General features: G+C 40.2%; 1 protein-coding gene across 1 annotated transcript in view; it reads left to right on the top strand.

Annotated features, from left to right (window-relative positions):
- Positions 1 to 13,268, top strand: part of ARHGEF3 (Rho guanine nucleotide exchange factor 3) — a 296,174-nt gene that overhangs the window by 187,896 nt on the left and 95,010 nt on the right. The gene's annotated exons all lie outside the window — the stretch shown is intronic.

The following is a 13,268-nucleotide window of genomic DNA, read 5'->3' on the forward strand; positions in this document are numbered from 1 at the left end:
AGTCAGCTGTGGCCACCCTAGGGAGAGTTCTGTGATGAGCCATGTTGGGGAGAGAGGGATGAGTGGGCAGGTCTGTTTCTTCTAGATATCTCTGCTCTCAATCACTTCACCTTATGTCGGGTAACCTCCCAGGACCAGACGAATGTGTGTATTGCGGTGGCGGTGGGGAGGGGGGGGACAAAGGGGGTTTGTTGATGGAGAAGAGAGGGATAAGAAAAGAAACTCTTCTTTGAAGGTAAAAGCATTGGATTCTAGGCATCTGCGAGGAATCACTTAATGTCCAGGCTGATTAAGTCAGCTGGGTGCCAGTCTCTTGAGACTGGTATGGATTCCATCCTTTGGTGGGCCAGATCACTCAATTCCTTAGAAGAAATGGCATGAGAATTCTTGACTATTTTTCTAGCTCTTGTAAAGTATGTAACTGATGCTAAATTAACCAGGTCCTTAGCAATAAGATCCAAGTTAGATCTGCTAATTGAATCTTTTTTTTTTCTAATCCACATTAAAATAAACATGTATATAACTATTAAACCAAAAATGTATGTATCCATGTGCATCTTAAAATCTCACATGCCTGGATGGCTCAGTTGATTAAGTCTCTCACTCAGTCTCAGCTCAGGTCTTGATCTTGGGGTTGTGAGTTCAAGCCCTGCATTGGGCTCCACACCCAGTGTGGAGCCTACTTAAAAAAATAAATAAATAAAAATCTCACATTCTAATTGTGGTACATGGGCCGTGTTTAGGGAAACATTGTCAGAAGCGGGATGAGCTTTGGGGAGGATCTGGGTTCAAATATTGCCTCCACAACTAACTTAATAAGCTAAGGACTTAACCTTCTTAGTCTTGAATTTCCTCACCTCCAAGTAGGCTTATTAATGGTTCCTACCTTGTAGGGCAATTGTAAGGATTATCTGAACTAACATCTATAAAACATAATGTGTAGTGCTTACAAATTATTAGCCAAAAACAAAAAAAAGGTCTTTGCAAATAGTAAACAAATGCCGAGATCTTTATTAAATACATCTGTAATAGATATTGTCATTCTTTGGTGATGGTTCAGTGCTCAATTTCTTGTTTTGGAAATTTGTATGTGTGTATGGGGGGCTGTTCCCCTAAACTGTCCCCTTTTGATCCTTTTTAAATTAACATTTTGGCTATGATGCATGGAATTACCTATTTCAAATCAATCTGATGGCTGAAAAAGGCAAAACATAGAATCAAAGCGATTACATAGCTATTCTGAAATGCACAGAATCATACCCAAGAATTTTTCTAATTAAATGGTCTTTGTGGGGGTGAAGTCTCTAGTATGAAACTATGTAACTAAAGCCTTAGAAACATCTCATCAGATTGTGGGTGCTTATGTTTAAATTTTGTATCACATACATCTGCTCTGGCTCTAGCGCTTGCTAGTTAACTTTGTACTTAGAAAAGTGAAGTTTCCTCCCTCAGCTACTTGGCTTTTAAGTGACTGCCTTAATGGAGAAAGTGGGAGAGTGGGAGCCGGGCAGAGTTGATGGCAGCTAATTGGGTAAGTTGTGCCTCAGTGGAGGCCATGGAAGATCTCACGTAACTGAACAAAGTAGTGTGCTGTGGCTGAAAAGGTGATTTGGTTTGGGAAGCCCACCCACAAGGACACTCCCAAGTTCTCCTTTGTAGCTTCCTTAGAGCCTCTGCCTGATTAGCTAGTGGGGGTGACTGAGCTTTCCCTACCGTTGCTACCATAGGCAAAGACTCAAACGAGGTCCATCTTTCTCTGTCTTGCAATTGAGATACCAAGTGATGTATCTAGGGATCTTAATTTGTCATTTTGTTTTACCCTGAACTTGATTAGTTCAGATGAGGAACTGGAGGTACTCATGTATTGGAGGTGAAGGAAAGGGTTTTCAGCAGTTTTGCAGCCTGGAGTGTTAATTTAAGCATTCTTCAGATCCCGTAGATACATTCTGGGGTTGAAGACTTTCTTTGGCATTGCATAATTGTGTGTATGTTAATAACAGGAACCTTTCCATATCCATCTCACTGTTTTTGAAAATCTTTTCTATTTCAATAAATCTTCCTAACCATGAAATTTGATAAAGCAACATCCTAAAAATTCTTAACTTAAAAAAAGAAAACATTTTAGTCTTTAATGAAATGAGCGAAAGAATAATTTTTAAAAATTTTTAATAGATTGTATTAATTTTATAATACATCAGCAAGTGAATTTCCAATGTATTCCTGGCTGCAGTTTCAGCCTTTCAAGAGTGGAATTTGTCTTCTCAGTTTTAAAATTAGGTGCAGTAAAGAAATTCCTGGGAACATGAGTCAGGACAGAGCTGGGTTTCCATCCTGGTGTCTCAGACTTTTATTGACACTTATGAAGCTTGCTGTACTTAGTCCCTCAGCAAATGCACACTTCTAATCTCATGCAAAAGACAAATGTATAAACAGGGAACAGGGGATGTGTGTTGTAATAGAGATGCTTTAAAAGGAGATGTTTGATGGGAGCATACTTGGAGCCTCAACCTTCTAGTCTGTAAAATGTACAAACTGGATGACATCTCTTCTCCTTTCCAGCTTTCAAACTATGAGCCTGTGGGAATACAGACCATGTCTTGTCCTAGAACATTTATTTTGCATGATCACTGAGTACTAAATACACCGTCGGACACGGTAAATATTTATGGCCCCCTGAAGCGGAGTGTTTTTTCCTGTTGCTAACCATTGTTGGATGGCTCTAAGCACGGCATGGGTTTTTCATTAGAGTGTAGTGGAGAAAGTCTCCATCTCTCCCATGTCTGGGATGGTCTTAAAAAGTAACCTCTTGGCCTCAAATTGCTAAAAATACTTACCTACCAACAGGGTGGGCTGCTGGAGCTGCATCTCATTCCCCATTTCCTCTTAGCAACTTGAGGGAAAACGTAGAGGATGACACCCTGCCAAGATGAGATAATGCCTGGGATGTGGTGGTTGAGATCATCCCCACGGAGCTTCCTGTCAGATACAGCTCTTCCGGTCCTGAGAGCGCTGGGATCCTATGGCATTCTACCACTTTATTTTCCAGAGTTTGCAAACCTGGGGACCAGGCTCATTTTCTCAATACTCTGTTATAGGAAATCACTCTTTTTCCTAGGGCGGTGAATGGATAAACGTGATATTTTGCTGTGAGCTATCAGATTCTAAAGGAAGATAGCCATCTCAGGTGAAAGGGTCCTTGTAATGGTGCATTGATGCACGCAGATCCAATCAGTAAAACCTTAGTTACCAGACCCCTTGAGATTTGGGGAAAGGGTGCAGGGGGTAGAAAATACATTTAAATAACCAAGCCCTTATTCTTTGTGTTGTTGCTCTGTATTTTAGGTAAACTTTCATTTTGGAATAATTTTAGATTTACAGAAAATTTGCAAATCTGGTAGAGTTCCTGTACACCCTTCACTCACCTTCCCCTAATGTTAATATTTTCCATAACCACATTCGTCAAAATCAAGAAAGTCATGTCGATACAGTATTCCTAACGGAACTATGATCTATTTGGATTTTACCACACATTCTCCTTTAAATAAAAACCCAAAATAAAAAAAAAAACAAAACACTAAGTCATACATACACACCTATACATGCACCACTACATAAATAGATATAAAATCCTACTTTTAAAATGTATATATGCGGGGCGCCTGGGTGGCTCAGTTGGTTAAGCGACTGCCTTCGGCTCAGGTCATGATCCTGGAGTCCCGGGATCGAGTCCCGCATCGGGCTCCCTGCTCAGCGGGGAGTCTGCTTCTCCCTCTGACCCTCCCCCTCTCGTGCTCTCTGTCTCCCATTCTCTCTCTCAGATAAATAAATAAAAAATCTTTTTTAAAAAAATAAATAAAATAAAATGTATATATGCAATGACACACATTTATCCCATTACATAATAGATACTGTGTTCTCCTGTCTGTTGAGACAGATTTTACAAACTATCATTTGCCACTGTGGGATGAGCATCAGTCACTGTGCTTTGCTATATTGCATTGGCCTCTTGATGTTTCAGGGTTGGCTGGCACCAGGAATCAGCACTTTTTTGAGTCCTCAGGTCAGCTTGCCATGGTTTTTCTAGACCTTCTCACATCTGCACTTCAGCTGCTAACCTGGTCAGATTTCTTAACCATGCAGTAGGGCTTCTCAGAATTATGGAAGGAAGACTACCTGTAAATGAGTTTCATGGACCATCTTAGTATGTGGATTTTATGACTTTTTTTTCAAAAACCTTTTTATTATCTTATTTTCCAGTTTTTGATAAATAACAATGCAAAGGTTAGTGATAATTTAAGTAATAGAATCCAGTTTTAATATTAAAAAAATGAGAATGGATATCTGTCTTATGTAAAGATTTTTACCAGAAAAAGCTCACCCTGGTATTATGTTCTTCCAGTGTATTTAAATTATCATTTTAACTGTGTAAACATTAACCTATGTGAAATTTTAAATTATTTTCCCCATGATGTTTTTTTTTTTTACAGGCTTTGTAATAATATTTGTGTATTGTAGAAAAATTGGGAAATATAGACAAGTTTATTTTCTGTATCATTATTTTGAAAGGCTACACAATATTCCATTTTATGGCTATATTTCGCACATATAGAATGATATTTAAGTTGTTTCCATTTTTTAAAATATAAATAGTCCTGTGGTAAGTAGTCTTTGCAGCTACAGTTTTGCACACATTCAAAAGGCTGTCTTCCCAGGAGTGAAATTATTGAGCAAGAATATACACTTCAATGTATCTTGATGGCAATTCCCACATTTAGCAGTTAGAAATATGAGCTTTTCCACCTGCTGAAGGAAGCTATAGCCCGAGGTTCTAGAGTAGAGTTGTCTGAGTGGCTGTTTGCATAGCAGCAAAGGAAACAGCCCCTCCTGGACCATTCTGGTAGTGTGTTCACACTGGGGGGAATTCAGCAGATAGAACTAAGCCTTTTCAGGTGACTTACTGACTCCTGGGAGGGAAACTGTTTGTCAAGACCTGTTGCAATCTGTTGTGACCTCATCTGCTGGGGGTGATGGCCTTGGAACCCAGGGTTTACGAGGGGCAGGCTCCCACAGGCTCTGGCCACCCCACCCCACCCCCAGCCCCGCAGCATTTCCCTGCCCTGCCGCTTCAAGCAGCTTCATGACATAGCCTCTTTAATGAATAGTCATCCTCTTCAATTCCCATTGGTAATTATAGAACCCATCCTCATGTTTTCTGCTGGATGGACTGTTAGGCAAAACTTCTTGGCAAGTTTTCTAGCCAATTAAAAGTGGAAGACTAATTCCATTGAGCAGTCAATTCCAGTTAGCTCTGTTGGTGGGATTGTGGAACTAATGCTGGACCAGGAGGCAAGGGTTTGATCCCCCGGGACCCCAGGGAGCCATACTCTTCTCTCAGTATGGTCGCAGAGTAAGAAAATGGATTCTGCTTGCTTCCTCTCCTTCCTTTTAAATAAAGTGTCTTAATTAGACTCTTCTCTGGGCTATAGGCATCACCATTCTCTTTTTATTTGTATTTTAAAATTTTTTATTTTTAATTTTTAAGTATTTATTTTACGGACATATCGCTGACACACCATATCACATTAGTTTCAGGTGTACAAAATAGTGATTCAACAAGTATATACATTATGCTATGCCCACCCCAAGTGTAGCTACCATCTGTCACCATACAACACTATTACAATAACATTGACTATATTCCCCTATGCTGTACCTTTATTCCTGTGACTTGTTCATTCTATAACTGGAAGCCTGTATCTCTCAGTCCCCTTCACCCATGTCATCACTGTTCTTTTTAATCAACAATTTAGTGCCAGTCTTTTTCAAAAGCTCAAAATAAATTTTCTGAACATTCTGATTCTGATCCTGACTCTTCACTTTTTTAGGAAATCATTTGTTTGTCAAATAAAGCATACTTACTGCAGACTCTGCATCTCTGAAAGCATGAGTTCATGCTGAATATTTGGAGGATGGGCCATTGGGAGAGAGTGAAATAAAAACTATGTAATGCAGACTAATTTTTGGCCTGTACACAATGTCTTTGTCTCATCTGGTTGTCTTTCATAAGTATCTTCAGAACCAGTGTAGATCATTCAGAATAGGACAAAACAAGAAAAAAAAATTCCAAGTGAGCGGGGAATAGGTTGAAATCCCATTTGGGATTTCAGGCACAAGATTGTGTCGGGCCCATGTAGGGACTCTGGGTAAGTGAGTGAATGAATCACTGAATGAATGTGTGACACAGTTCATTAGAGTAATCCCATGGTGGGATTTAGAATGTTTCAGAACTCTCTTTTAATTAGAAATGTCAACTGTCTCCTCACTGCCCCCCAAAAGTAATAGATTGAAGTTAGTGTAACATTTCTGTGTGCAAAGAAAGTATGAAGGAATCCTTAAAAAATCCCATCCTAAAGAAGGCTACTTTCCCTAAAAGGAATAGATGGCCTTTATTCCTTTAGAAGCTTTTCATCAACTATTGATCAAAAACAAGCATCTGGTTTTCAGTCTGTTTCTTCCTAAAATTGCTAACAGTATGCAGTCATGAGGAGTTGACTTTTAAGCATGGGGGATTGGAAGATTGGGTTAGGGGGGGAAATGGAGGCAAGGAAAAGTGATAAAATGGCTTACACTAATCAGATGTAAACATGATACCTTTGCCTGCTGAACTGTGTCAAGAGGGAATTTTTGCTGCAGAAACTCTCACACTAAGCACCAGCAGTTTTCCTAAGAGAAGTGATTTTTCTCTCTTTGGGGAAATTGAGGAAACCCAGAGTTAAGTCGTTTTTTCCCTGTATGAGAAATCTGTCTTGCACAGGAAGTCCTTGTGGAGGTGTATGATTCAGCTTCTTTACTCTTTTTCCCAGAAGTCAAGAGTGAACGGAGGATGACTCAGCCACAGGGCCCTTTATCAGGCCCCATTTTAGCCATCCGGCCTGGGCTCTGCTGGACCTTACAGGTCATCTTCTGTCTGTGGGAAAAGTAGGGAGAGGGTTGTGTGCTTAAGCCTTTCTGCTAAATCTCAGTAGTTCTTTCAAGGGAGCAATATGGTCTTTCCATGTGGCTTAGGCCTTTGGAAGTGGAAATAGCAATTAATTAAATAATGAATTACATTTTTACTCTGAATTAATGCTTTTATTTAATATTTAGCATGTCTTATAATTGTTTCATTTCCATGCATGCAATATGGGCATACATCTGTTTTGAGAAAGCCTAATATTAAAATCATAAACACAAAAATATTGATAACTTAGGGTATTTACATTCAAAATACTTTTAGTTAAGGATTCACTACCGTTAGTCTTTAAAGCAAAAGCACCCTAATGCACTTATTTTTCAAATGTTATTTCTTTATTATAGTAGCATTACATAGATGTTGTAGAAAATTATAAAATAAAGACAAACTTAAAGAAAGATTATTTTGGGGCGCCTGGGTGGCTCAGATGGTTAAGTGTCTGCCTTCGGCTCAGGTCATGATCTCAGGGTCCTGGGATCGAGTCCCACATCGGGCTCCCTGCTCCTTGGGAGCCTGCTTCTCTCTCTCTCTCTCTCTCTGTCTCTCATGAATAAATAAATAAAATCTTTTAAAAAAAAAAAGGAAGATTATTTTTTCATGACTGTACTACCCAGAGTTACTCTTCATATTTTGGCATACAGCTCTCCTGAATGTAGAATTAGGTGCACGTGCAAATAGGGGGACATGATGTGCAGATAGTGTTTTGTGGTTTCTTGTTCTTGCACATGAACATTATTCTTGTTCATACACACCTGCACCTTATTTTTCTTAATATCTACATAATATCAAATTGTTCAACTGGGACCTAACTTTATTTAATTAATCCACTATTCTTGGACATATAGCCTGCTTCCAGTTTTTCTTACTATAAACTCAACTTTTTACAATAATGAAAGCTGCTTTCTACTTCATACCCAGTGCTGTGTGGAGCATTTTCCCGTGTAACATCTCTCTTTTTATTTAATTCAGGTAAACTTCATTTAATATAAAAGTAACTATTTTAAAATGTGCACTCTGGCACCTGGCTGGCTCAGTCGGTAGAGCATGTGACTCTTGATCTCGGGGTAAGTTCAAGTCCCACATTGGGTGTAGAGATTACTTTGAAAAATTATTTAAAAACTCAAATAAAATGTGGTTTCTGTAACTCCGAAGAGCGATCTTGCAATAATAATAAGTGAGACTGGGAATCTGCATTTCTAATACGTTCTCTAGGTGGTTTGGATATATAGCTAGTTCCTGGGCACACTCTAAAAAAATTAATTAATTAAGTGTACAGTTCTGTGGCATTTAATACACTCACAATGTTAGTGAAACCCTTGCTTCTAGTTCCAAAACATTTTCATCGCTCTAAAGAGAAACCCCATACCTGTTAAGCAGTTACTCCCTCTCTCCCTCTCCCCAGCCCATAGTAACCAACCACTGACCTACTTTCCATCTGTTGGTTTACCTGTCTTGGATATTATCCTATAAATGGAATTATGCAACACAGGACTTTTTGTGTAACATCTCTTTTAGCCCTCACAAACCCTGTGAGGTAAGACCCAGGGAGGTTGAGAGTCTTGCCAGGGATTCCAGTCCTGCAGGATGAGGATGTGAACGCTGCTCTTTCTGGTCCTGAAGTCCCATCCTGTGCCATTGTCCCAGGCTTTCTCCCTAGGGTCCATAGACTCTGTAGTATAAAGTGCTCCCTTCTTTGTGGCCTGTTGACTTTAGCATCACAGTTAGGTGATTGGTCCTTTTCCTCTGCTTCTCACTTGTAAAATGGGAAAGCTTAATACCGTGGTTCTCACATTTTAAGGTCAGTCAGCACCCCACTGAGGAGTTGCAGAGTTTCTGACTCAGGTCTGGGAAGAGGCCTAAGAATCTGCTTTCCTAACAAGTTCCCAGGTGATGCTTATGCTATGCTCCCAGGACTACATCCTGGGAGCCACTGGTCTGACAGATACGATGCAGAAGAATCACTTCGTTACACTTACCTCCCAATCCGAATGCTTGTGATGGCACTTAAGAATATTGAATATTCAGAAAAATTGAACAACTATCCAGCTAGGCGAATGTGCAGGTGTGAATTACACTGGAGGCTGAGGAATCTCCTGAAGTGTGATCCAAAATTGCATTTGCATCCCCAAATGTATGTTTTAAAGAACATCTGGTAAGATTGTAAATGTGCATATCCTATGATCCTGCTTTATACATGTTTGAGCTTCAGAGAACCAATCTCAAGAATGCAGAAGGAGGTGTATCAGGGAAACGAAAGGCAATGATTTTTGTAACAGAAAAAGAAAAAGAGGGGCGCCTGGGTGGCTCAGTCATTAAGCGTCTGCCTTCGGCTCAGGTCATGATCCCAGGGTCCTGGGATCGAGCCCCGCATCGGGCTCCCTGCTCTGCGGGAAGCCTGCTTCTCCCTCTCCCACTCCCCCTGCTTGTGTTCCCTCTCTCGCTGTGTCTCTCTCTCTCAAATAAATAAAATCTTTAAAAAAAAAAGAAAAAGAAAAAGAAGAACATCAAACTATCCTTAAATAAGAGAACAAATAAAATACAGTGTAAGGGATGCTAGATACAGTTAAGCTTTTAACTAGATCTATATAAAACAACATGGAGGGAGTTCAAAAACAATGCTAAGTAGAGAAAATAGATTTACACTCACAAAATAGTGCTACCCATTATTTTGTGTGCCTGGAATAAATACACTGGTAAAAATTAATAAATTAATAAATTAAAATTTATTATTTATTAAAAATTAATTAATAAATTATCTTCAAACAAGATATACAAATAGCCAACAGGCACATGAAAAGATACTCAGTATCAATTGTCATTAGGGAAGTGCAAATCAAAACCACAATCATATACCACTTCATGCCCACTAGGATGGTTATCATAAAAAAGGAAAAAAATTAAAAATACAAGTGTTGGGAAGGTTGTGGAAAAATGGAACCCTCATGCACTGCTGGTGGGAGTGTAAAATGGTACAGCCACTATGGAAAGGAGTGGCAGTTCCTCAGAAAATTAAATACAGAGTTACCATATGACTCAGTAATTTCACGCTTAGGTATATACCCCAAAGAATTCAAAACATGGACTCAAATACTTGCACACAAATATTCATAGCAGCTTTATTCAGAATAGCCAAAAACTGTAAACAACTCACGTTTCCATCAACTGATGAATGGATAAACAAAATGTGATATATCCAAACAATAGACTATTACTCAACCAGAAAAAAGATGAGTAATGAATCCTGATACATGCTCCAACATGGATGAACCTTAGAAACATGCTAAGTCCAAAAAGCCAGACACAAAAGATCACATATGCCATGATCTCATTTATATGAAATGACCAGCACAGGCAAATCCATAAAGACAGAAGCTTAGTGGTTGCCAGGGACTGGGAGGAGAGGAGATCTGGGGCTTTTTTGGGGGGGGTGGGTGATAGAAATGTTCTGGAATTAGATAGTGGTGATGGTTGCATAATAGTGTAAATATACTAATCACCACTGAGTTGTATATTTTAAAAGAGTTAAAATAATGAATTTTATCTCAATTAAAAAAATGTTTGTAACAATAAGTGGACTGGTAAGATATACACCTAACCCATAACTGTAGTTGCCACTGGGGTGGCTAGAGGTGGGATAGGGGACTGAGGTGGTGGGAAAGAAAGTACTGGAAGCAACTTTAACAAAGCATTGAATTCTTAATTCTGGATAATGGGAATGTCAGCAATTATTATATATTGCTCATAGCATTTGCTATGATTTTTAAAATTTCTAAAAAATATATGTATATTTATATGTAGTTCTTATAAATATACCAGATGCAAAATACCCAGAGCATGTGAGCTTAGCATGAGGAGAGCTGCCTTCTTGTCCATCTCAGACTTCTGCCCACCTCCTAAGATCCCACTGGATCCTGGCCCTCTAGTTGGTAAACTCTTTCCGTACAGCCTCCACTGGTCCCTCTTGACCGAAAGCATCGTTACACCTCCTGATTTAGGAGAAATGTCAAGGTTCTTGATTCCCCAGTGACTCAGCAGATATTTACCCTCCTGACTCCTCCCAGAGCCTGGACAAAAATCCTCTTTCCTGTTAGAGAATCCCTTGCCACCAGGCTCACCCAAAGACTGCTTAAGTTAGATCCAGAAAAAACCAGAAGAGTACCCATTCTGTTCCTATGAATATGATGACTGGTTAATATGGAACTGCAGAGAAGACCTTAACTTTTCTTAAAACATACTCTGTTCTGGGAAGAGATCATCATGTCTATTTACCAGGCCTCATAATAACTGAAAATGAAAAACAAAACAAAACTGAATGATAGATGAAAACTGCAGACTTCTTTCCAAGCAGTCTAATGCAGGTATCATTGAACTACAGCTAGATCTGGCCTACTCTCTGTTTTAAAGATTTATTTATTTATTTGAGAGAGAGAGCGTGCCCATGTGTGCAACATGTGATCAAGTGTGGAAGGAGGGGCAGAGGGAGAGAATCTTCAGACTCCCTACTGAGCACAAGCCCAAAGTGGGACTCAATCTCATGACCCTGAGATAATGACCCAAGCTGAAACCAAGAGTCAGTTGCTTAACCAATTGAGCCACCCAGGTGCCCTTGGCCTACTGTCTGTTTTTATAAATAAAGTTTTATTGAAAGACAACCACATTTGGGCGCCTGGGTGGCTCAGTTGGTTAAGCGACTGCCTTCGGCTCAGGTCATGATCCTGGAGTCCCGGGATCGAGTCCCACATCAGGCTCCCTGCTCAGCAGGGAGCCTGCTTCTCCCTCTGACCCTCCCCCCCCCTCATGTGCTCTCTCTCTCTCTCTCTATTCTCTCTCTCAAATAAATAAAATCTTTAAAAAAAAAAAAGAAAGACAACCACATTTTTATTTACTTATTGTCTATGTTTTTATACCGCATCAACAGAATGAAATAGCTACATCATGGCCCACAGAGCCTAAAATAATTATTATTTGCCCTTTACAGGAAAGTTTGCCAGCTCCTGGTCTAATGGTTAGAAATGTGGGCTCTTTACTCCAAATACTCTTAGAAGGTAGTTAAGAGACAAGATCTTTCCATCTTCTTATCTTAAAGTGAGGATGACACTGAAATGCAGAGAAATGGAATGAAAAGTCAGGGTCACAGAGCCAATTATTGCCTGAGGGTTAAGAGTGTGGACTCTGGAGTTAACTGCCACTTACTAGACTTACGGCCTTGGTTGTGTCATTGGAGGTTACAAAGCCTTGTTTCTTAAACAGTGTTCTTGAGAGGAGTAAATGAGATAACTCAGTTATTTCATCAGTAAATATTTATTGGGCTCCATTCAGTGCCAAGCACTGCTTGAGGTGCTGGTGATATAACTGCAAATGTGAAACACAGAATTGTAACCCAGATGGCATATAACAGTAAATTGGTCTTGAAATGGTTGGGCAGGGGGACAGGGAGAGAGATGGGGGTTAGAGATCTGTTATAGCTAAGAGTTCAGGTAGGCCCTTCTGAGGAGGGGTCTTTTGAGCTGATGCCTCAATGACAAAAAAGAGACAGTCCGGCAGAAATTTGGGGGCAGAGGAAACAGCCAGTACAGACATCCTGGCTGGCGATGAGGCTGCTTGGTCGGGAAGGAAAGGAGGCTGTGCTTCATACAGCCTTGTGGGTGAGGAGGAGAGAAGCAGGAGGATGAGGTCTGACAGGTCAGTAGGGCCAGATCCCATGGGGCCTCATCAGTTATGGCAAAGAATTGGGATTTCAGTCTAAGTGCAGTGGAAACCGTTGGAAGGTGAGTGCTGTGATCTAAGTATTCAGGTGATCCTTCTGGCAGCTGTAATGTGGTGGGATTCTATAGACAAGGTTTGCAGCAGGGAAAAGAGTTAGCAGGCTATTGCACAGTCCAGGTGAGAGAGGAAGGCAGCTTGGGCTGGGATCATGGCAGGCAAGGTGGAGAGAAGTAGATGGATGCAGTGAAACTAATGGAACTTGCTGGAAGATCAGATTTCATGTGATAATGTATGGGAAATGTTTAGCATGGGGCCAAGGACCCAGGATCATCATCACCGCCATTGGCACCATCCCCACCTTCTCCACCATCACCACCACCGTTATCATCTTGAGGAACAGTGTAGCGTTATGGTTAAGAGTATAGACTCAAGCCACATTTCTTAGGTTCAAGCCGCTTAGAAGCTCTGTGACGGTGGGCAAATGACACATCCTGTCTGTGTTTCAGATAACTTCCCTGTAAAATAGGGGGGATCGTAGTACCTTTCTTCT

This window comes from Neomonachus schauinslandi, chromosome 1 (genome assembly GCF_002201575.2).
Source record: "Neomonachus schauinslandi chromosome 1, ASM220157v2, whole genome shotgun sequence".
Lineage (NCBI taxonomy): Eukaryota > Metazoa > Chordata > Mammalia > Carnivora > Phocidae > Neomonachus > Neomonachus schauinslandi.